Genomic DNA, 25,121 nt, shown 5'->3' with positions numbered 1-25,121 from the left:
TGATTATTTCTTTCCCCCAGATCCAACAAGAGATTTGGTTTGAATAATGAAAGGGAAATGGGGAAAATGCAACTTTAATCCATCTGCTGCACAATCTATTCATAATATGAAAGAAGATTACCTGAAGGTGGATTAATCCATTCTTTCTTGGAGACATCCCTGGTTCTAGGCCTGGACCAAGTGGAATCATCGGAAAGAGGTCCCACAGAAACCTGGATTGACTGAATTCTCCTTCAGCATAAAATGTCCTGCTTCCCTTGAGGAGCAATTACAGGCAGTAGGCTGTATTGATTTCCCATATTCCCTGGAAGATATTTACTGTTACCTACAGGAAAATCAGGACAGGAACATGTTTTAGAACTCTTATGTCTTATGAGGAATTAGCATGACAATTCAAGGGCCAATTCAAATCATGCAACAAAGAATGTCTGCATTTTTGCTACAAGCATCAGAAAAATCAGGCAAATTTAGGGGCACCTAGGTGGAGCCCCTAAATTAGTCAGTGGAGCATGTGACTCTTGATCTCAGGGTTGTGAGTTCAAGCCCCAAGTTGGGAGATTACTCTAAAAAAATGAAAATAAGAATAAAGAGGTGCCTGAGTGGCTCAGTAGGTTGAGTGTCTGACTTTTGGTTTCCACTGGAGTCGTGACCTCAGTGGTGGGCTCGAGCCCCAAGTCAGGTTCCATGTGGAGTCTGCTTGAGATTCTTTTCCCCTCTCTTCCTCCCCCTCTGCTCCTCTCCACACTCACATGCACTCTTTCTAAATAAATAAAATCTTGAGAAAAAAATAAAAATAAAACGTACAAAAGAAAAATCAGACAAATTTGGCTGCAGTATCATAAAACCTGCATATTTCTGCATACCACTTTCTCCTGATACTGATGCACTCCTGGATATTTTCCCTGAAGCTGATTTTCATCTATTTCCGTATTTCCATTCTAACCTTTGACCCTTAAAAGCCTCAGACAGTCACAGTAAACAAAATAGGGAGAAGAACAATAAACAACTCCCCTGAGATCTATTCATTTTCTGTGGAACTAGGAAACATGTAGGGAACTACAAAGGTGAAGCTGGGGGAGAAGAAAGAAAGAATAATCACAAGAGATCTGACCTGCCTTGCACCTCCTGCATTCTCCCGCCTATAAAATTCTACTCACTGGCTGGATAAAACGTCCTCCTGTAGGAGAACATCTTTTGGTCCTTAACTACCTTGGCAGTAGTTTCTCAGTCTTTTGACAGAAACCCGTTTTAACTTAACTGTACCTGAAAATTCAACTATCGGTTAGGCCACAAATGAACAGGATGATGTGGACATTTACCCTCTCTAGCTCAGTGTTTTTCATGTCATTGTAAACAGAAACAGGTAATCCAGGAAGTTCTTTCCTGCACTACTTTCTGAGTCTGTAAAGTCAGAGAGGAGGGAGAAACCACATCTCTCAACGCTGCATGTGGTATGACAGCCTCTCAGGATCTGGAAAGAGTGGAGTCTCTGAAAGAAGTCAAAGGCTGTTTAAGGAGGTCTGAAATACAATTTTCTTGGTGAATAGGTAGTTATTTCTTTACCCCAGACCATGCTCTCTCAAACCCTCAAATAAAGTGACTTGTCCTTGGCAGGCTTGCCCTTTGGCCTTAGCCCCAGCTCACCTCTCCTGAAACAGATCAGACCTCGTGCTGTCAGCAGTTTGAAGGGTGGCTTGCAGAACACAAGGATCACATATTGCTACTAGCCGTGCAAATCTAGCGTCTGCTCTTTTTTGGCCTAGTCCTCCTCTGCTCTGCAGCCCTGGTGGGAGATGGCCATTCAGATTGGCCATCTTCCAGGTGGGATTCTTTACCTTAGGAGAGCTGCTTTGTTCCTAGGAACCAGGACATGAACATCAGGGCCAAAATCATTTTAGTTGTAACCTATCATAAGGGTCTCAAATCTTGGGAACTCCCTGTGCCCTGGAATCTTGGGCTTGGTCCTTCAAAAAACCCAAACCAGGACCACTGAGGAAACAGGCTGGACAGTTCAGACGAGACCCATAACTAATCATTATGAAGTGTGACCCAAGAAGCCTGAAGAGACACCACGAATGCCAGAAATACAAGTGTCCCACGAGAAAACGTATTCCACATTATACTTGACGGCAATGGCTGGGTGGGCTACGCCGCCGGATTTAGGCAGAATCGTTTTTTAGAGAAGAGCCAGCTGTGGAAGTGCCTCCTAGCGCCGTCTCCCGCGGGCTGCGCGGTCTGAGGGCTCGCTGGCCTGTCTCGGGTCTCCGTTCCTAATCTGAAAGCAGACCGGTGACGACTCCCTGCATTAATCACTGAGCTCGCGGCGACCTCAGAATAGGAGCCGCCTACACCACCGCCGCCTGAGAACCCCCAGGCGCCGCTAGACGAACAAAGTTCGCCCCGGCATCCGCCCGCCGGGATAGCTCTTGCGGCTGGGACCTGAGGCCCGGGCCCTGCCCCCCCCGCCGCGGATGCAGCTCTTTCTCAATACGGACCGCGCCCCAACCACGCTGCAACCGCGCTCTATCCCCCGCCTCTTCCAGGCGCTAGGCCCTGCATGCGTGGCGCATGCGCCGAAACGCCCGCCCCCAGGCTCCCGCGCGGCGCAGGCCGCGGACCGGGAGGGGCATTTCCCGTCGGGCCCCGCGGCAGGAGCCCCGCCCCGGAGAGGGCGGTGGGGCCGGAGCTGCGGCGGGGAGAACCGCCAGGGGGCGTGAGGCCGACTTTCAGCTCTCGCAGACTGCCGCGGACGAGAGACGAGAGAATAGGCGCAGTGCGAACATCGAAAAAGAAAACAAGCCCGTGCCCGCAGAGCTTCTCCCACCACAGAGCTGGTGGTGTTGGCAGTAGTAGTAATGATGATAAAATTTGATGGTGCCAGCTTCTCAAAATTACTTGCAATATATGCAAATTGTAGATAAATAAAAATACACACAAGCTAAAAGAAAACGACTAACATACACAGCCCAATCTCCCTCAGATGACTCGGCACAATCTTCTGACATTTCACAAAAACGGCATTTTAAGGGCATAACTATTATAGCATGTTTTCAGTAAAGAATATAAACATTTTCTCGGTCAGTGTACGTCCTGGCTTTTATTGATAATTTCAAATAGAAAATTTGAAAGAATAGTGAGCAGACATAAACACCTAGAGGCAACAGCTGTTATATTTTGCCGTGTTTATCTAAATGTCTAGTCATTTATGATGACACTTCAGCCCTGAATATGTCATCATATATTTTCTAAGATTAAGGACATACTCCTACATGATCACAATAACAGTATCACACCTATAAAATTTAACAGTAGTTCCATAAAAACCATCTAATATCAAGTCCATATTCAAATTTCCCCAATTGTTCCAAAATGTCTATTATAAAGATTTTGTTAAGTTTTTTGAAGCTGTTTTTTAAAAACCGGGATTCAACAAACCCCAAAATAATGAAACCCACATATTAAAGTACATAGTAGTAATGTAAGGAATGTGTAAGTGAAGACAAGACAAGATTTACTCTAAATAACTGAGTACTAATTTTCCCATTGGAATAAGTGTGGTAAGTGGGTTCTCAAAGAGCATTAATCTACCAATAGGATAGAGAAATTTTGTTTTAATTCTGCTTCATATTTTCTGAGCATTTAACAGAATTAAACTATGAATTCAACTGCATGGTGCATCAAACTCAAATTGTATTAACAATTTTAAAAATTCTGGAACGCCTGGTGGCTCAGTCCGCTAAATGCCTGCCTTTGGCCCAGGTCATGATCCCAGGGTCCTGGGATCCAGTCCCACATTCTGCTCCTTACTCAGTGGGGAGCCTGCTTCTCCCTCTGCCTGCTGCTCCACCTGCTTGTGCTCGCTGGCGCACACTCTCTCTCTCACAAATAAATAAATAAAATCTTTTTTTAAAAAATCTGTGTTTAAAAATAAATAAATAAAAATAAAAAATCTATTCCAAAGTTACCAGTTTTCAGGCATGTTTTACAGCACAAGCATGAATACCACTCCTAAGTAAATATGTGGGTTAGTTGGTTTAAACGATTTTTATTTTAGCAACACTGAATATTAAAATAGCAGCACAAGTCTGCAGATCATTCACAAAATGAATGTGTCAAAGCACATAAACAGCATTTATAGGAGACTGACACATGATAGAGTTAAATTTTGTGTGGTTAAAGTGAAGGGGATTCTGTATAGTAATAACAAATACTGACCTCAATTTGCTGTTTAAGAGAGTTTTAAAATTCTGATTCCCAACAATTTTTTTAAAATATGAAGAGAATTGCATTATTTCAAATTTTGTATATAACATACACCTTTCAAATATTTATTCACATTATTTTAAATTTGCACAATTTAAATTCCCATAAAACGTGACAGGCAGTCCTCTGCACGGTTCAGATATGCATGAATTTCAGTCACCATGGTATAGTTAAATAACACCAGTCGCCCAACAACACAATTCAAACTTCGGTTACCACTTTATATTAACTGTCAGTAATCGCATAAAGCACAAACTCAGCTGCTAGCTCTTGGTCTACAAATCGCTACACTAATAATGGCTGCACATCAGGATCAGCGACAAGTCACATCTCTTCTTTCAAAGTCTGTTGGTAATCGGTCACCGCAAATCTGTTACTCAATTCACACAGAGACAGCAACGGTTGTAGTTGTGTGGGCTCTTTGTCTCCCACTGGTAAACTGTTTTAGTTACTGAGAATTGCAGAACTCTGAGCACATAAGGATTCTGTCCAGACCTCTGCTGAGAGACGAATAAACCCTATGGCACCTACCAACAGAAGGCTGCGTACCGAGGATGACCCCAGCCACTCCCATGCCCACCTCCCCGCACCTTGCCTGTCAACCACACACAGACACACACACAGACACACACACACACACACACACACACACACACACACCGTTAAAATGTCAGCCCCAAGAACTCAACTCTGCCACAATTACTCTTTGTGCCAGCCAACAGTGAGGATAGGCCGCTGACTTCCCTTAGAGCATTTACTAATTATGAATTCTTCCTGTCCCTTTGAGGTGTATATGTATCTCCTACAACTCAGAAGTGTCTCTGTCAAGGACCTGAACGCCATTTCCTTGAAAATGAAATGCATTCATCAGGAAGGATAGGGCCTCTGTCTTTCAGTCTCTGTGGGAGGACAGAATTCTAATTTTGATAATTACAGATGTAGCTGACCTAATTGCATTTATACCTTTTATTTTTTAGAGAGAGGGCACTCTTGAGTGGGGAAGGGACAGAAGGAAAGAGAATCTTAACCAGGCTCCATGCACGTGGAGCCCCAGGTGGGGCTTGATCTCAGGATCATGACCTGAGCCAAAGTCGAGAGTTGGAGGCTTAACTGGCTGAGCCACCCAGGTGCTCCGCGTTTATACTTTTTAATATTTCACTTTTCTGATTCTACTTGAGCCTCTGCTTACTCCCCACTACATTCTCTTTTTAAAACATCCTATCACCTCTGCAGAATTAGAATGGAGCTCAGCTCTTTCCCCTACTGCCAGTAGTTACTGGATAGAATCTATTTTCACGGCCTTCACTAATGTCCAGCTGTGTTTATCTTTAATACCCTGAAGAAATGAGATGGACTCCCCATTCCAAATTTGCTTTGGATGTCAAAACTGATGGCACTCTGCATGTGCTAAGAGGGTATGAAAAGGTTTATTACTCATATAATGACGCTTTCTGGAGTGAACAGGGATAGTTACCACTCAAGTCCAAAAATGGCTTGAGAGAGCTGGGAAAAGACCAGTTTAAGGGTTTTTTTGTTTGTTTTAAGATTTTATTTATTTATCTGACAGAGAGAGACAGCCAGAGAGAGAGGGAACACAAGCAGGGGGAGTAGGAGAGGAAGAAGCAGGCTCCCAGCGGACGAGCCTGATGCGGGACTCAATCCCATAACGCCCGGTATCACGCCCTGAGCCCAGATGCCTAATGACTGAGCCACCAAGGTGCCCCTGGCTTAAGGGTTTTATTGTGATTAAGGGGTAGGGCTGGAGCTGGGGCTTGTGTGACTTGAACTTCCCTCCAGAGTCAAAGAGGGGAGCACCTGGGCTTTCACATCAGCTTGATGTGACACAGGGCAGAGGGAGAAGAAAGAGGGGTGAAGCTTGAAAGCTGTCAGCAATGAAAGGTCAAATATGGAGTCAGACTACTATACAAACTCAAGTGGCATTTTAAAAAAATAGGTAATTAAGGGGGAATTGGCCAATAAAGATGAAATTGCAGGAAGAAAGCAAAAGCTACAATGCTGGAAGTGAAACTCAAGCAGAACATAGAGTTCCAGAAGAAATAGCTCACCAGGGGAGTGTCAACACTGTCACCGATTTAAGAGGCTCTAGGTCTACAGCCAGAGGAACCTGCTGAAGGCGAACTCATCGACATAAATGAGGGAAGCGACAAAAGGGATGAAGTCCCAAGGAAGTGATGCTTTCTCTGGGCTTTTTTTTTTCCCCCTAGGTCACTATGTTAGTCTTCTATCTACTCAATATGTTGCTGTCCAGAATTTCAGGGGATGTCCAGCAAACTGCTTGTACACATATGAAAATAGTGGGGGGGGGGGCGCCTGGGTGGCTCAGATGGTCAAGTGTCTGCCTTCAGCTCAGGTCATAATCCCAGGGTCCTGGGATCGAGCCCCGCGTTTGGCTCCCTGCTCGCCAGGGAGCCTGCTTCTCCCTCTCCCTCTGCTGTTCCCCCTGCTTGTGCTCTCTCGCTCTGTCAAATAAATAAAATCTTAAAAAAAAAAATGGTGGGACCAGTGTCCCTTTCCAATTTAGTTCTTAGGAAATTGCTACAGAGCCACAAGTTTGTAGGCAGTTTATTAGTTATTTGTTACCTAACAAATAATCCATAATCTGGTGGCTTAAACCAACAAATGTTTATTTTATTTTATTTTATTTTTATTTTTTTTAACAAATGTTTATGATCTCACACGACTTCTGAGAGTTGGGAGCACCTCATCTGTGCAGTTCTGGCTCAGGCTTTCTCTTGAGGTGGCACTGCAACTCTCGGCCAGGCTGCGGTCACCTGAAGTCTTGGCCGGAGCGGAAGGATCTGCTTCCAGGATGACACACCACATGGCTATTGGCAGGTGCCCCACTTTCTGGCCAAGAGAGCCTCTCAACATGGCAACTGGCTTCCCTCAGGGCAACCGGTTGGGGAGAGAGGCAGAAGCCACAGTGTCCTTTAGAACCTTACCTCGGAAGTGACATGCCCCTTCTGCTGAGTCCTACTGATCACACAGGCAACCCTCACACGATGTGGGAGGGGACTATACGAGGATATGAATATGGGGGCAGGATCACGGAGGGTGACAAATCACCCAGAAGGGAGAGGACAGTGTAATGATGTCCTCTGTAGAATGCAATCAAGACTGTGTGTGTGTGTGTGTGTGTGTGTGTGTGTGTGTGTGTGTGTGTGTGTGTGAAGTTCTTCATACCCATGCATATTTCTCTTCTACATGTTCTTCGGCATTTTTTCTTTCATTTTGCAACTCTTCCCTTATATTCTGGTTCTGCTCTTTACAGTTTAAAAAGTGGCTCAGGGGCGCCCAGGGGCTCAGCCAGTTAAGCATCCAACTCTTGATTTCAGCTCAGGTCCTGATCTCAGGGTTGTGAGATAGGGCCCTGCCTCAGGCAGTGGGGAGTCCGCTTGAGATTCTCTCTCTCCCTCCCTCTGCCCCTCCCCCCACTCGTACTTTCTCCCTAAAAATAAATGTTTTTTAATTTTAATTTTTTTTAAAGATTTTTATTTATTTAACAGAGAGACAGCCAGAGAGAGAGGGAACACAAGCAGGGGAGTGGGAGAGGAAGAAGCAGGCTTCCAGTGGAGGAGCCCAGAACGCCGGCAGTACGCCCTGAGCCGAAGGCAGGCGCTTAACGACTAAACCACCCAGGCGCCCCTCCTATGTGTATTTTACCACCATTAAAAAAAAATTATGGGGCACCTGGCTGGCTCAGTTGGTAGTGTGTGTGACTCCCAGTCATCTCAGGGTCCTGAGTTCAAGCCCCACATTGGGTGTGGAACCTACATAAAAACAATAAAATAAAATTCTCTTTAATTAAAAAAAGGCAAAAAAATTAAGAGAACAAAATGTTTAAAGATTTTTTTTTACTTGATAGAGATCTCTGGTTTCAAAATTTCCAGAGATATTATCAAGATTTCTTTCTTTCTTTCTTTCTTTTTTTCAGATACTTTATTCCGAATGTATTAAGAATGTGGTCCCAGATTCAGTAAATTCCTCTGGAGAGAAAGGTGAACTACTATTGCTCTGACTGCCCCCATGCCCAAAGATGGAGATTAACACTGAGACCACGTGCAAATACTCTTCCTTCTTACTCTTTCACATTCCTGGTTATTTGTTTAAAAGTTTGTTTAAAAGGGGATGTCTAGCAAGAATAGGACATTGGGATAAAGCTAAATCCACATTTATTAAATACCATGACCAAAAATACCTATCTCTTCTGTAAAATATTCTTTCTTCCCTAATCTCATTCCCTTTCACCATTTTCGACCTGGCAGTGCTGTCCAATAAAAATATAATGAGATGGGGTCCCTGGGTAGCGCAGCTGGTTGAACATCTGACTCTTGGTTTTGGCTCAGGTCATGATCTCAGGGTTGCAGGGTGGAGCTTGGCATTGGGGTCTGCCTTTAGCTCAGAGTCTGCTTAAGATTATTTCCCCCTTCTTCTCCTTTCCCTTCTGTTCCTCCCCGCTGGTCACGAACTCTCTTTTTACCTAAAATTAAAAAATGTTTTTTAATTAAAAAAATATATAACGAGAGCCATATATGTAATTTTAAATTTTATAGTGGTCACATAAAAAAGGGAACAAGAAACAGGTGAAATTAACTTTAATAACATTTTATTTTTTAAATATTCAAAATATTATTTCAACATGTAATCAATACAAACATTCTCAAGGTACTTTACATCTTTTATTGCAAAGAGTTTTATACCTCTAATATTTATTTCACACACTTTCATCACTTTGGATTTTACAAGTCCCTTCTTTTTTTTTTTTTTTTTAGATTTTATTTATTTGACAGAGAGAGACACAGCCAGCGAGAGACAGAACACAGGCAGGCGGAGTGGGAGAGGAAGAAGCAGGCTCCCAGCAGAGGAGCCTGATGTGGGGCTCAATCCCAGAACTCCGGGATCACGCCCTGAGCCGAAGGCAGACGCTTAACGACTGAACCACCCAGGAGCCCCACAAGTCCCTTATTCTTAGCACACTGCTGTCCTACTCCTCCGAGAACCAGTACAGTTTTTACTTTGTGATGCAGGAACACTTTTCCAGTACCCCACTCCTCTTCCACCCTACCATTAATTGGTAGGCACTGTAAACTCTCCAATAATAAAAGGATGTAAAATTTGAAATTGACAATGCTCTTCCAAATAGACTGCTGGTATGATCATCACAGTGAAGGTGTTGTCAATCAAGTATCATAGATGAGGAAATGGAGACAATACAACGAAGCTTTTTTTTGGTACTAAGTCTTCAATATCTGAAATGTATTTCACACTTAAGAGCATCTCAATTCAGATGCTAAATTTTCATCAGAAATATTTGATCTATATTTAGATTTCATAAAATTTACTATTCTTTAATAAGATTTTATTTATTTATTTGACAGAATGAGAACACAAGCAGGGCGAGCAGGAGAGGGAGAAGCAGGCTCCTCACTGGGCAGGGAGCCTAATGCTGGGCTGGATGCCAGGACTCCAGGATCACAACCTGAGCCAAAGGCAGACGCCCAACCGAGCTATACAGAAGCCCCTAAAACTGACTATTGAGAAAATATTTATATACCAAATTATTCCAAGCACACGTAAAAGTTTCCCAGTAACTGAATTAAATATCTGTATTTATTTTTTTTCCAAATATCTGTATTTAATACAAACTTACATTAAAATTAAAAGGAGGGGTACCTGGGTGGCTCAGTTGGTAAAGCCTTTGACTCGGTTTCAGCTCAGGTCATGATCTCATGGGTTGTGGGATTGAGCCTCACATCACTGGGCTCCGTGCTCAGCAGAGAATCTGCTGGAAAGATTCCCTCTGCCCCTCCCCCTGCACATGCTCTCTCTTTCAAAATAAAAAAAGTAAATCTTAAAAAAAATTAAAAGGAAAAATTCAGTTTTTTAGTCATAGCAGCCACAGTTCAAGTGCTCAACAGCCACATGTGGCTTCATATCAGACAGGGCACTTTTAGGCAAACATTCTTTTTAAGGAATTACTTTGTGAGTATCCTAATTTGTGTTTCCACAAGATTTGTATTTATCTCTTCATTATACTTATATCTCATTATGGGCATGAAGGTTTTTATATCTTTTTTTGGAATTAAACTCTGTGATGTTAAAAAAGATATCACTCTTAGTCATCTTCATATTTCCAGTGCCTGGCACCATTCCTGACCAAAAACAGGGGCTGGGGCCAGTTGTTAACATTTACGAAACAAATTAGTAGTGTAGTGAGTTTAATAGTGGCCTCCCAAGGAGACATGTCCAAGTCCTAATCCCTGGAACCTGTGAAGGTGACCTTATTCGGAATAAGGTTCTTTGCAGGTATAATTAAAGGATCTCAAGATGAGATCATCCTGGATTAGGATGAGCCCTAAATCCAATGACGGGTGTCCTTATAAGACATAAAAAAAGGAGCTGTACAGAGATACATAGAAGAAAAAGCCATGTGAAGATGGTGGCACAGATCGTAGGGCAGCCACAAACCAAAGAACACCAAGGATTGCCAGCAGCCACCAAAAGCTGGGAGAGAGGACTCGAATGGAGCCCCTCTCAGAAACTCCAGAAAGAGCCAATTTTACCAACACTTTGATGTCAGACTTCTGGCCTCTAGACCTGTGAGAGAATTTCTGTTTAAAGCCACCACATTTGTGGCAATTTGTACAGCCCCCTTAGGAAAAAAGTCATCTGTATCACTGCCACAGATCACAACATGGCAGGAGGCAGAAAGTCTCAGAGGAGTGACTGAGCAGGTAAAGCACCTCCCTGGATTTTATTAATAACCAAAGAGGATTCTTGTGACTGGAATATAGATAATATGCTATGAGACTCTGAACATGATTTCAGAAAAGGAGCAGGGAGATATTATACTCTTGTAACAGAACTAAAGGTTTTTGACAGCCCGATGCAACATTTTACCTCATGATTTATCACCAAAAGAACTCCATCAAATTAAATCTGGTAACCAAACAAGGATACTTAGTATCACTACTATTAATATTGTCCCCAAATTTTTTTCAGTGCAATAATTCAAGAAATAAAAGTAGATTATCTAATAAAATGAGTTAAGTTTTAAAAACAAATTGAAGACCAAACGAAGAAAAAAAATACTGAAATACTACCAAGATATTTGAACTATTTAAGTAAATTATCTGTAAACTTTCCTGTTCGCCAATAATATGACAAAATAAAATTAAATCCTATTTTTATTGTAATAAATATATAAGTATCAACGTATAACGTTGCTGAGAGAAGCATGACATTTATAAGGATAAACTCGAAATGGTGCGGAGAGATACAAAACAGAACTTGTTAAATGGGGTAAGGTAAGGACAGAGTGGGGCATCTGAGCACTGGACAATCTACCCGGGTCCACTGTCAGGACAACTGACACGGGCCACTGGGGGCTGAACCACTTCACCTTTCTAGTCCATGGATCATGGGGGTTTCCTTTGAAGCAGTGATGCCAAGGAACAGAATAGGCAATACCACACAGACAAGCAATTGTATGATTAACAGAATCATCAGAAAAAGCAACCAGTTTCCAATATCCAGAGACTGTCCTGAGAAAGCTTCCCACCCATTGCTTCACCACCTTCTTCTGTCACACAGATCCCTCATAAACCATTTCTGCAAAACCCATCTACAAGCTATGTGCCTTTAAGTTGCTTATCTATTTGCCTCTCTTTCCTCATTTATAAAACAATGGTGGTGATATTACTATTACACAGACCATAAGGGAGGCATTCGTAGAATATATTTCAATTGCTGTTACTGCAACCTGATCCCTAAGGGATTTAACCAACAAATCATTTTATAGTTTTATATTTAGATCTGTGATCTATTCTGAGTTAACATAAAAGGCGTGAGGTTTCAGTTAGGATTCATTTTATCTGCAAATGGATATCCAATCGTTCCAGCACTAAAGTCTTAAAGGCTATCCTTTTGCCATTGAATTTCTGCAAGTCTGTCAAAAATCAATTGGCCATCTTTGTGTCAATTTCTGGACATTTCTTTTTTTTTTTTTTTTTTAAGATTTTATTTATTTATTTGACAGAGATAGAGACAGCCAGCGAGAGAGGGAACACAAGCAGGGGGAGTGGGAGAGGAAGAAGCAGGCTCATAGCGGAGGAGCCTGATGTGGGGCTCGATCCCAGAACACCGGGATCACGCCCTGAGCCGAAGGCAGACGCTTAACCGCTGTGCCACCCAGGCGCTCCTCTGGACATTTCTATTCTACTAATTATCAATCCCTTCACCAACACCATACTATCTTAATTCTTATAGCTTCATAGTAAATCTTAAAATTGGGTAGTATGATTCTTCAAACTTTATTCTTTTTCTTAACAGTTCGGGCAGGTGCCTCACCTGGCTGGCTCAGTTGGTGGAATGTGCGACTTGATCTCAGGGTCATCAGTTCCAGCCCCATGCTGGGTGTAGAGCTTACTTAAAATAGTTTTGGCTATTCAGTTCTTTTTTTTTTCATTATATACTATTTCTCTTTATCTCTGGTAATTTTCATTGTTCAGAAGTCTACTTTGTCTGATATTAATACAATCACTTCAGATTTTTGTTTACTATTCTATGTTATATCTTTTTCTATCCCTTTATCTTTAAAACTACCTATATAGACTATGGGGCACTTGGATGTCTCAGTCGGTTAAACGTCTTCCTTCGGCTCAGGTCATGATCCCAGGGTCCTGGGATCGAGCTCCTCGTCGAGCTCCCGGCTCATCAAGGAGTCTGCTTCTCCCTCTTTCTCTGCCCCCACCTCCGACTCATTCTCTCTAAAATAAATGAATAAAATCTTAAAAAAAAAAAAAACTACCTATACAGACTTTCTTATAAACACTGAATCTTTTTTAAATCCATTCTGACAATTTCGGTTGTTTAATTGGTTTGTTTATACCATTTATATTTCCTGCCAAAAAGAATTAACACTGCAGGCCTGAACCTGCTAACCTTATCAGGGCCTGCTTGCAAGGCTGGCCCTCGGCTGGCATCTGAGAACTTGCCTGGTAAACAGTTGCCTACACTCATATAAAACTTGCCCTAAATGATAAGAGTGGCTCTCTGCACCTAAACTGACAAACAACATGTATGCTGAACACGTGTTTTCCTTCTGAACATCTGGAATTTCAGTGACTGCCACAAGTAACACCAGCACTGGGTGCCTCCATGACTGACTCCAGAGGAAGGTCCTGAATCCCTAGCCTCCTGTGAGCTTCCCTTGTAGACCACACTTCACAAAAGTTGTTGCAACTTGTTGCTGGGGAAATTCAGTACATCCTGTGTGACTCCACTAAGAGGACTCTGGGAAGCTCAGGTCTGGTTTCTTCTAAATATCACCAAATATCACCCCGTGAGCCTTTTTCCCTCTGCTGATTCTGCCTTGCATCCTTATAATGTAATAAGTCTTACCCCCAAGGACGACTATATCCTGAGTCATATGAATCTTTCTGTGAAAAATAATTCATTTTAACTTGGTAATAGAAATTTTACCCTCTCCCTCTGCCTCCCCTACCCAGCTCGTGCTCAATCTCTCTCGTAATTAAGTAAAATCTTTAAAATAAATAAAATAACAGTAAAAGGAAGCTTTAAATTGAGGCTTCACAATTTCATATAATCACAAAGACCAAAAACCTACAGTATTATGTTTCAATTTACAGATTGAATGTTGTAAAATCTTAATTTACCTTAAGGATTATCAATGAAGAAAAACAGATTAGAGGGGCACCTGGCTGGCTCTGTCATAAAAGCATGTGATTCTTGATCCTGGGGCTGTGAGTTTGAGCCGCATGTTGGGTGTAGAGAGTACTTAAATAAAAATAAAACTTGAAAAAACCCAAAAAGATTAGGATGAAAAGGGGCTCCTGGGTGGCTCAGTTGACTGAGGTCGGACTCTTGTTTCCATTTGGGTCATGATGTCAGGGTCGTGGGACGGAGCCCCGGATCAGGCTCTGCACTCAGTATGAGGATTGTCTCCCTCCCCCTGTGCCTCTGCTTCTCCCCTGCTTCCGTGCACTCTCTCTCTCTAAAATAAATAAATAAAATCTTTTTTAAAAAAAAAGATTAGGATGAAAAAAATCAAAATTAAACAAAACCTAATCTAATACCTTTAATTGAATTTTTCAAAAGCATGTCTCTCAAATGTGTTTAGAGAAACATGGTATTTTTATTTATTTTTTTATTTTTTTATTTCATATAACAAATCCTTTCAATATATATTTAATTGCTGAGGTACACTAGTACAGTATCAATTGAAATAAGCTCAAAATGCAAGAGACATTTCGAGGCATTACAAAATACTGAAAAGGAAATTTTTTAAAAATACTGATTTCACAAGTTCTTGGTGCAAATTGGTTGCACAGCTTCCACTTCTGTAATAAAGCTGCTCATAGTTCCTGGCCTCCCTGTATAAGGTTAGACTGAAGTCAGGGGAGTTTTCCTATAAAACAAGCTCTATCAGTTTAAGCTGTTTTGACTAATACTATCTATGTCACTGCCCTTCACCACCAGTCTGCTTCAATTCTGTGGGACTTGAATACTTTAATATATGTTTTCCACGGTTTCTGTCTTTTTTTTTTTTAAGGCCATTTGATATAATCTTCTGATTAGAGTTAAACAAAAACCGAAATGAACACCTGATGCCCCATCTTCAATGTTGGAAATTCTGCACATCTCCGCAGACAGCACCAGGGTGAGTTGGGCCTCCAGGGCCTTCAGGACCAGGCATCAGAGAAGGGACTCTGGACAGGAGAGCATCAAACTAGTTTGGGTGCAATCTTTTGTGGCTGAAAACAAAGCAAAAACTAAATAATTCTGCATTTAATATATGTAACAGGAATACGTAATAAACATTATTTTCCCCATTTATAGATGAGGAAGGTAAGGATGAATGAAATTATATAAATGAGATTTAATCCCAAGACTCTTGATTCTAAAGCTTGTACAGATATGCCCACCCCACCTACAAGCGGTACCTAATATTACAAAGAGTCTACGACTGAATGGAATCAAAATGGCACTCAGAGCACATACCTCAGTAGGACTTCTAACCAAAAACTATAGAAATGACAAAAGCTATTTTAAAAACATAAATGGGTGTCATTGCTGAAAAATGAGAAGTGTCACCCCCAGTGGACATGAAATTTCAAGGGATTCAAAGAAGCTGGAATGACCACAGAGTTGGATCCACAGTTGAGAACCTGCAGAAGAGGACAGCTTGGACAGATGCAAGAAGCTCAGAGACAGCTGAGCACTGGGGCTCCCTCCTCCTTGGGCCCAGATGGCGGGAAAGCAGCTATGGGTCCACTCCCAGACTGACATGGTTAGTATGACCAGTGAGGCAGAGAAGTGCCCTTGGTGTCTGGCAGCAGCTAAGATACCTTGGGAATGCCACATCACTACTGTCTCCTGGTGCCCAGACCACACCACACGCCATCCTGTTGCCAATATAGGGCATAGGTATAGGGTATAGGTAAACAGTACTTAGAGTCATGCCAGCAGGAACTCTCACATGACATCTGAGAAAAACCAACACCCCAAAGAGCATTACCCAACTGGAAGGACAAAAAATAATACCGAAGGAAACTAAGCCAATACACCAAACAGGAGATTTTGAAAGACGTGTCTAACATATTCAGAGAAATATGGGAGGGCGCCTGGGTGGCTCAGTCGTTAGGCATCTGCCTTTTGCTCAGGACGTGGTCCCAGAGTCCTGGGATCGAGCACCGCATCGGGCTCCCTGCTCCGCTGGGAGCCTGCTTCTTCCTCTCCCGCTCCCTCTGCTTGTGTTCCCTCTCTCGCTGGCCGTCTCTCTCTCTGTGTCAAATAAATAAATAAAATCTTAAAAAAAAAAAAAAGAAAGCGAGAGATATATGAGAGACTAAGGCACCTGTAAAAGAGTATCTTTTATGCAAAACAGCAGTTTTGTTAATTCTTACATTAAAAATAGTGTCAAAATCTGAAAGAAATGCTAACAATATTAAGGAAATATCAGAATAAACAAAACTTGTACAGTGAAATGGTGAGCTGGAAGATGCAATCGATGACTTCAAATGCAGTGCAAAAGAAAAGAGGAAGTGTAAGCTTTAGCTGTAAGGGACAAAACTGGCAATTCGAATAGCTAACTGCTGAATGCTCTAGAAGGTGAGAAACGAGAATTAATTTGGGGTAATACTCCAAGAACAATAAGTTCTCCAAATTGCAGAAAAATAGAAGTCCTAAAAAAGGATATATTCAGATGCCTTGAACATATTGGGAATATAAATACTTGTCAAGTTAAGGCAAGGATGCCTTAAATGTCATGACAAAATTTGGTAATTAGATTACTAGGAACAAAAACTCTTACACTTAACCAATACTGGCTTACTTGTTTGCAGTAAGAGGTATAGTTACAGAGTATAACTAATGATGGAAGTTGAATTTCACCTTGATGATCAAACCTGGTTTTTAACCCACTGTCTATGGCTTTAATAATTGTCATGATAACAGAACCAATAAAATAATTCTTCTTAATGCCTTGTGGTCATAAGCAACCATCTGCTTTCTTCTTTTTTTTTAAGGTTTTATTTATTTATTTATTTATTTATTTATTTAAGAGAGAGCATGTGAGCCGGGGGAGGGGCAGAGCAAGGGGGGGGGAGGGAGAGAATCTTAAGCAGACTCCCCTCTCTGGACAGAGCCTAACATGGGGCTCAATCTTACAATCCTGAGATGATAATATGAGCCAAAACCATGAGTCAGATGCTCAATCAACTGAATCACCGAGGCACCCCCTCAACTGCTTTATTCTTATAACAATGTTTGCTTAAAATAAAAATGAGTGGGGCACCTGGGTGGCTCAGTTGGTTAAGCATCTGCCCAGGACCCTGAGATCAAGCCCCGGGTCAGGCTCAGCAGGGTCAGGCTCCCTGCTCAGCCAGGAGTCTGCTTCCCCCTTTCCTTCTGCCTCTCCCCCTATTTGTTCTCTCTCTCTCTTTCCCACTCTCTCAAAAAATAAATTAAATCGTTTAAATAATAAAAATAAATAAAAATGAGCAAAGAACAATCAAGTTCATGTCTCAAAAAAAAAAAAAAAAAATTCTCCCCCAAATGAAAAGAACATCAGAAGCTGTGTGATGACTTCAGACTAATATATAGATAACTGAAAGGGGAGGTGGGGAAAACAAAACAAAATATTTGAAGAAATGCTAGCCTACAACTTTTTAACTGTAAATCTGCAATTCCAAGAAGCTCAATGCAGCGTACACAAATGAGACAAAGAAAACTATACCAAAGAACATCATAATCAAATTGCTCAAAACAAGTGATTAAAAAAAACCCCAAAACTCAAGTCAGTAAAAACAGACAATAAACAACATATATAAGGATGACATAAGATTTCTCACTGGAAACAATGCAAGAAAAAGGACAGTGGAATGACAGCTTTAAAGTACTGAAAGACAAAACTCTAAATGTAGAGATAGAAAATATAACTTTCAAAAATGAAGGCAAAGCTTCCAATCCAGGACAAGATAGAGTAGATACACTTCATATTCCTCCACTAAGTACAACTAAACATCCTTAACATTATATAAATAAGCAAGACTGAAAGGCAGAGAAAAAATGGCAGATCAAGAAGGGATCTTGGGACCCAAGAAATGACATAATGTTGGGGTCCCTGGGTTTTCTTTTTGCCTTGTATATTCCAGACTATGTGTTAGAAAAGCCAGTAATCTGGGGTGCCTGGGTGGCTTAGTTGGTTAAGTGTCTGCCTTAGGCTCAGGTCATGATCCTGGAGTCCTGGGATCGAGCCCCATAACAGGCTCCCTGCTCAGCGGGGAGCCTGCTTCTCTTTCCCCCTGCTCCTTCTCTTCATCTCTCTCTCTCTCGTTTTCTCTCAAGTACATACATAAAATCTTAAAAAAAAAAAAAAAAAAAGAATAGCCAGCAATCTGAAAATGTCAATGAATGCAGATTTTTAAAAGCCTAAGTATAGCATGCTTTTCCAGCCAAAGGACAGGAAAGGGGCAGCCTTACAAGACAGAAAACTTTTAGATAATAAACATCTTGCTCCAGCCAAACTCCACAGAAAAAAAGTGTGACACCTACGCATATCAGCAAAGGCCTAAGAGAAAGCCCAGACTTACACTCTCTTTTAGGCTGTGACATGGCACAGCTTACCCTCCTACCAAGGTGCTGTCATTGAAGGTCCAGTGGGAAACCTGACAGCCACCACAATCCACTAGAGTAAAACATCCCTTCCATTCCCGATCTCCAGACTGTCAACAGAGGCCAGATGGAGAACTTGGACTTCCACCCTATTGGGCAGTAATGAGATAGCACCTTCCTTTCCCTTGCCAATGTGGTGTCAGAGAAGAACTCCTAAAAACAGAGGATTTAGGGGGTGCCTGGGTGGCTCGGTCAGTTGAGTGTAGTAGGACTCTTGATTTTGGCTCAGGCCATGATCTCAGGGTCCTGGCATTGAGCCCTGCAACAGGCTCTGCGCTCAGCAGGGAATCTACTTGAAGACTCTCTCTCCCTCTCTCTGCCCCTCCCCCTGCTCTCTCTCTCTCTCTAAAATAAATAAATCTGGAGGCCTGGGTGGCTCAATCAGTTAAGCGTCTGCCTTAGGCTCAGGTCATGATCCCAGGGTCCTGGGATCAAGTCCTGCATGGGGTTCCCTGCTCGGCAAGGAGTCTGCTTCTCCCTATACCCCACCACCCTGCTTGTGCTCTCTCTCTCATGCTGTCTCTCAAGTAAATAAATAAAAACTTAGATAGGGGCGCCTGGGTGGCTCAGTCGTTAAGCGTCTGCCTTCGGCTCAGGGCGTGATCTTGGCGTTATGGGATCCAGCCACACATGAGGCTCCTCCGCTGGGAGCCTGCTTCTTCCTCTCCCGCTCCCCCTGCTTGTGTTTCCTCTCTCGCTGGCTGTCTCTCTCACTATCAAATAAATAAATAAAATCTTAAAAAAAAAAAAAAACTTAGATAAAAATAAAAATAAAAAATAAATAAATCTTGAAAAACAAACAAACAAACAAACAGAAGATTTAGTAAGAACCTCAAAAAATTGCTCAAAATGTCCAGGATCCAATTCTAAAGAAATGTCATATAAAGAGCCATGAAAATAGCCACTTGAATGAGAAAAGAAAACCAATATCAACCCCATTATCTGCAATATCTAACAAGAATTTTAAAACAGCCATCACAAAAATGCTTCAGTGAGTAATTAGGAACATGTTTGAAACAACTGAACAAATATAGCTCAGCAAAGAAACGGATTTAAAGAACCAAACAGAAATTCTAGAACCACAAAATATAATTACCAAAATAAAAAACTCACTAGATGGGCCCAAAAGTAGAATGAAGTGGGATGGGGGGGAATAGCAGGGTATCAGTGAACTTGAATACAAATAATTGAAATTACCCAATCTGAATGACAGAGAAAATAGAGCAGGAAAAACAAAAAAAAAAACAAAAACAAAAAAAACAACTAAACCTCAGGAACCTGTGAGACTATAATAAAAGATATAATATTCATGTCATGGGAGCCCCAAAAGGGAAGGAGAAAGTGTGTGGGGCTGGAAAGTATCCGAAGAAATAATGACTGAAAATATTCCAATTTTTGGGAGGCCTGGGTGGCTCAGTCAGTTAAGCATCTGCCTTTGGCTCAGGTCATGATCCCGGGGTCCTGCAATGGGGTCCTGCAATGGGGTCCCGCATCAGGTTCCTTGCTCAGTGGGGAGCCTGCTTCTCCCTTTGCCTGCTGCTACCCCTGCTTATGTTCGCTAACAAATAAATAAATAAAATCTTAAAAAAAGAAAGAAAATATTCCAATTTGGGGAGAATGACCTCAAAGGGCAATATGGAAAAACTGTAAAGAACTCTATTCACATAAATTTGAGAACTTAGATGAGAAATGTACCAATTCCTCAAAAAGCTACTAACACAGGTCACCCAACATAAAACAGATAATTTAAGCAACCCTATAATATTAAACAAATTGAATTTATAATTTTAAAATGCCCCTCGATGAGGCCCCTGGGTGGCTTAGTCGTTAAGCGTCTGCCTTCGGCTCAGGTCATGATCCCAGGGTCCTGCAATCATGTCCTGCATCAGGCTCCTTGCTCAGCTCGAAGCCTGCTTCTTCCTCTCCCACTCCCCCTGCTTGTGGTCCCCTCTCTCGCTGCCTCTCTCTCTGTCAAATAAATAAATAAAATCTTTAAAAAAAAATAAAATAAAAATAAAAATGCCACTTGAGGGGCACCTGGATGGCTCAGTCGGTTGACTCAATTTCAGGCCAGGTCATGACCTCTGGGTCCTGGGATCGAGCCTTGTGTGGGACTCTGCGTCTGCTTGTCCCTCTTCCTCTGCTCCTTCCCCTGCTCGTCCTCGCTACCTCTAAAATAAATAAATAAAATCTTCTTAAAAAGAATGCCCCTCAAAATCTCCTGACTCAATGGTTTCACTGTAAAGTTATACCAAATATTTAAAGAAAAAATAAAACCAACTTTAAACAATCTCTTTCAGAAAATGGAAGAAGGAAACACTTCCCCAACTCATTTAGAGGTCAGTGTTAAACCCTGATACCAAGCCCAAGAACATGAAAAAAGAAAACTAGACTAATATCCCTCATAAATATAGATGCTAAATCCTTCACAAAATATCACCAAATAGAACTCAATAATATAGAAAAATAATTATACACCATGACCAAGTAGAGTTTGGGATAGGCAAGGCTGATCCATGGGAAATTCAATGTAATACAGCATATTAACAAGCTAAAGAAGAAATATTATATGATTCTATGAATCAACAAGGAAAAAAAAATATATATATATTTAAACATTTTATTTATTTATTTGACACAGAGAGAGGCAGCGAGAGAGGGAACACAAGCAGGGGCAGTGGGAGAGGGAGAAGCAGTCTTCCCGCTGAGCAGGGAGCCCAATGCGGGTCTCGATCCCAGAACGTTGGGATCATGACCTGTGCTGAAGGCAGACACTTAACGACTGAGCCACCCAGGCGCCCCAAGTGGACTCTTCTCTGTCCCACTGATGTATCTTGAGTATCTTTTCATCAATACTTAATTACCTTCCTTGCAACTTTATGCTAATTTCCAAACTTCTGAGGCATGAGTTCAACTTTATTCATCTTTTTCAGAATTGTTTGACTATTGTTCCTTTGACTTTCCATATACATTTTAGAATGTCTGTACCTTATAAAAATATTGCTGGGATTTTGATAGGAAATATGTTAAACCTATATATCATTTTGGGAGAGAATTGACATTTATCTGTACTATGTTGAGTCTTCCAATCTGAATACAATACGTCTGTTCATTTACTTAAATCTTCTTGGATTTCTTGCATAAGTATTTTGTAGTTTTTAGCATAAAAAATAAGTCCTGCCTATGTTTTGTTACATTTGTTAGATACCTAAGTATTTTAATTTTGCCAACCTATCATAAATAGTATTATATTTTTAATTTAAATTTCCACATATTTGGGGGCACCTGGGTGGCTCAGTTGGTTAAGCATCTGTCTCCGGCTTAGGTTATGATCCCAGGGTCCTGGGATCAAGTCCCACATTGGGCTCCCTGCTCCGCGGGGAGCCAGCTTCTCTCACATCCTCTGCCCTTCCCTCTGTTTGTACTCTCTCTGTCAAATAAAGTCTTTAAAAAAAATTTATTTCCACAGATAGAATAAGGAACTGTCAAAACTCAACAGAAAGGAAACAACTTAGTTTTTTTAAAATGGGAAAAATACTTGTCTAGATACTTAAAAAGGGATATAAGGATGACAAGCTCATGAAAAGATAATTAACATTATTAGCCATTAGTGACATGCGAATTAAAGTCATAATAAAACATGGCCATATACTCCATTAGAATGGCCAAAATAAATATTTTACGTTTTTAAAATTGACAATAGGAGGTACTAGTGTAGATGTAAAGCAACTGGAACTCTCACGCATTGCTAACGGGAATGCAAAATGGTACAGACACTCTGGAAAAGTTTGGTAATTGCTTACAAAGCTAAATATTTACTCCCTCTATATATAATCTAGCAATTCCACCGGCTTTAGGGAGGTAAACTGGAATAACTGTTTTACAAAGTATCTTTATGTGGTGAAGGTAAATGTGGGCAAATTCTATAAACCAGGAATTCCACTGTAGGTATAGTCTAAAGTAAGTCTGGTACATTTGACCTGGAATATAGGTGAGGTTTGGTGGGCTGAAGTCTGGAGCTGACAACCAGAAAGAATTCTTGATAAGGCAAGTTGTAAAAGGATCTTCATATGCTAAAGAAGATACAGGAAACCAGAGACCTCGCTATTGTCAAACCAAGATTGTTTTTCTCTCTAGCACTGTTAGGGGCTTCCTGGAGGAACATTATGTTCTGCCCGCCTTAAGTATTTGTCAATGGGCTGAAGGTTATATGCACATTTAATTTTATCTACTGTCTTTGTTTCCCACATCATGGGTGCCCCAAAAGACACATGCTGGTTCAAAGCACCACTGTTTATAATATCCCAAACTGGAAACAACCTATATGTCCTTAACAGAATAGTGGAGAAATAAGGTGTTGCCTGCTTATTGAATGGAATACTATAAAACAGCAAAAAATATTATAACTTTGTGCTTGGTCTTAGGATAATCCTGTGAAGACAACAGACAAGGTTAATTAACAAAAGAAAGGCACTGAAGAAAACAGAGTATGAAAACAATTTACATATAGAATCCAAAGACATGCAAAACCAATGTGGGGAAACAAAGGCAGAAGAAAAACTACTAAATTTCTTTACTACCTACATCCTATTGACAAGTCCTTGAAACAGGCAGAGTGACATTCCTCTAAGGACTCAACTGCCTCAATGTTAATACTTTGCTAAGGGCAAAAGGCAGTCCTAGCCTGACACCCCTTTCCCCCAGGATCCTTTAAGTCTACTGTAACGTATAAAGTTTCCTTGCGAAACTTCCGTTATCTCTAAACCCTCCAATATATGTGTTTGTAATCATCCATCAAGCATACGGCCCACTGATATACATCTGAAGGGTCTCATGACAGGTTTTATAGAGGGTAATAAATGACCTTTTCGCAAAAATAGCTAGCGCCTTCAAGGTCCTGGAAACCTTGCTTCCAAAATTCCTTAGAGACTTATGCTATCCCTAACCCCCTCCCAACTTGAAAGTATATAATGGGCCAGGCCTCATGACCCATTGCAGCTTTCTGCCCATAGGTCCTGTCCCCGTGCTTTAATAAAATCACCTTTTGCACCAAAGATGTCTCAAGAATTATTTCTTTTGAACCTAACGTCTTTCCGACATCAAAACTATTCAATACATTTTCCCCCCCTGGGATACAAACAATTTAAATTCTAGTGAAAAACAAGTAATTTACGAGTATAAAATTCAAAACAGGAATGGGGGGGTTAATGATTGAGACTATACCAAGGGTTATAAATTAGGGTAGAGTTCTACTAAGATTACTGGTAGATATACAGATTTTTAGGTTATGTAGTATTCTTTTCACCGTCAAGACATGTTTTACAATATATCCCTTATATGTCACATTTCTTATTTTTAAAATGGAAAAAAAAAACTACACATGAAAATTTTGATCATACAGAAAATATATGAGAGCTTGAGACAAAGCTCTGGACCCATTCCCACACCTCTGAATGTAGGCTCATTCCAGTTGTCAAAAAGGAACCAGTGCAAAATGTAGTCAAGGGTATGACTAGAAAAAGGGAAAGAAAAACAAATGGCTGACTGCACAAGCAGCAGCAAAGTGTGACCAAGAGACAAAGGAAATCAATGAGGAAATATTTCAGACTGGTGTTCAAATTCACTGAAGCAGATATAAAGGAAGACCACAGAGAAGAGATGCAGATAGAAGAGGAAGAAGTAAAATTTCTGGAGAAGAAAAGTTCAAAGGTTCGAAAATATTTCCTCAGGGAGGCAGGAAATGGGGCTATACAGAGGAGAAAGAGTTTTTGAGTAATAAAGCCTTGTGCAAGTTTGTGACTTTTGAAATATGTGAATGTACTGCATTTAACTAATTAAAAGCCTTTTTCCCCCCGCCACGTCTCACTACCCTTAAAGGTGTCCCTGCAGGCTGGCACAGACGTCTCAGACCTCCAGGTCCTTGGATGCCCACCGTCTAGGACTCCCCCGACATCCTTGGCCCAAGGAACGCATTCCTCAAACTCGGTCCCTCTGGATCCTCTTGCCTCCATCTCCCCAGATAGACTAGCGATTCCCCCACTGGAGCCAAGAATCTTGGCTACCTCTACAACAAATCCCCCTTCCCCCACCAACGTACACTCCAGATCTCAGTCCCGCTGTCCCCACACCCGAGGGCCCAGTTCTCGGTCCCAGCAGTGCGGCCCTCAGCCTCGGACCCACCGCGCGTCCCGCCGCTCACCTCGGGCTCCGAGTCTCCACGCTCCCGCTCTTTGCATCCGGCACCTCGATCATCCCTCTGAGCACCTAGAGGAGGGTGGAACGCGGGGAAGTTGGCAGCTGTAGCTGAGGCAGTTGAGGCTTGTTTGCCATCACCATGGAAACCCCTGGCAGCGCGCCCTGGGCGGGGCCTCCGGGGGGCGGGGTCTGGCGCGCGGAAGGCCTGAGTGCACAACTCCCCGGCGCACGCGGCTTTTACCGCAGTCACGCTGCTCCGGGTTTGCCTGATCCCGGCTCTGCCCTGCACCCCACCACCCAGGAGCAGGAGCCCGGGAGCCCGCGTCCCCGCCGTCACCGCCAGCCTATTTCCCCGCGGAACCCCACCTTCTCCTAGAGGACAGGGCTGGAAGGACGCATGGAGCGCGGCGGGCGGACCCTCAGGGGCTGGCTCGGGCGGCGAGGCC

The 25,121-nt window shown here is 41.9% G+C and overlaps 1 long non-coding RNA gene across 5 annotated transcripts in view; it reads right to left on the bottom strand.

Moving 5' to 3' along the window:
- LOC123800379 (uncharacterized) overlaps positions 1-24,819 on the bottom strand; it is a 102,569-nt gene extending 77,750 nt beyond the window's left edge. For 2 of the 5 annotated variants that reach the window (XR_015724774.1, XR_015724772.1), the window contains exons 1-4: positions 24,680-24,819; positions 20,518-20,651; positions 14,910-15,059; positions 122-325 (exon numbers count right to left, since the gene is read on the bottom strand). This is a non-coding gene — a long non-coding RNA (uncharacterized LOC123800379). The remainder of the gene's footprint in view (positions 1-121; positions 326-14,909; positions 15,060-20,517; positions 20,652-24,679) is intronic. The other 3 variants (XR_015724773.1, XR_015724775.1, XR_015724776.1) reach the window with 3 other exon arrangements.
- Between the last annotated feature and the right edge of the window lie 302 nt (positions 24,820-25,121).

This window comes from Ursus americanus, chromosome 6, assembly GCF_024610735.1.
Source record: "Ursus americanus isolate L20-20 chromosome 6, mUrsAme1.1.p, whole genome shotgun sequence".
NCBI classification, from domain to species: domain Eukaryota; kingdom Metazoa; phylum Chordata; class Mammalia; order Carnivora; family Ursidae; genus Ursus; species Ursus americanus.
The sequence above is the reverse complement of the archived record's forward strand: the minus strand, read 5'-3'. Positions and strand labels throughout refer to the sequence as shown.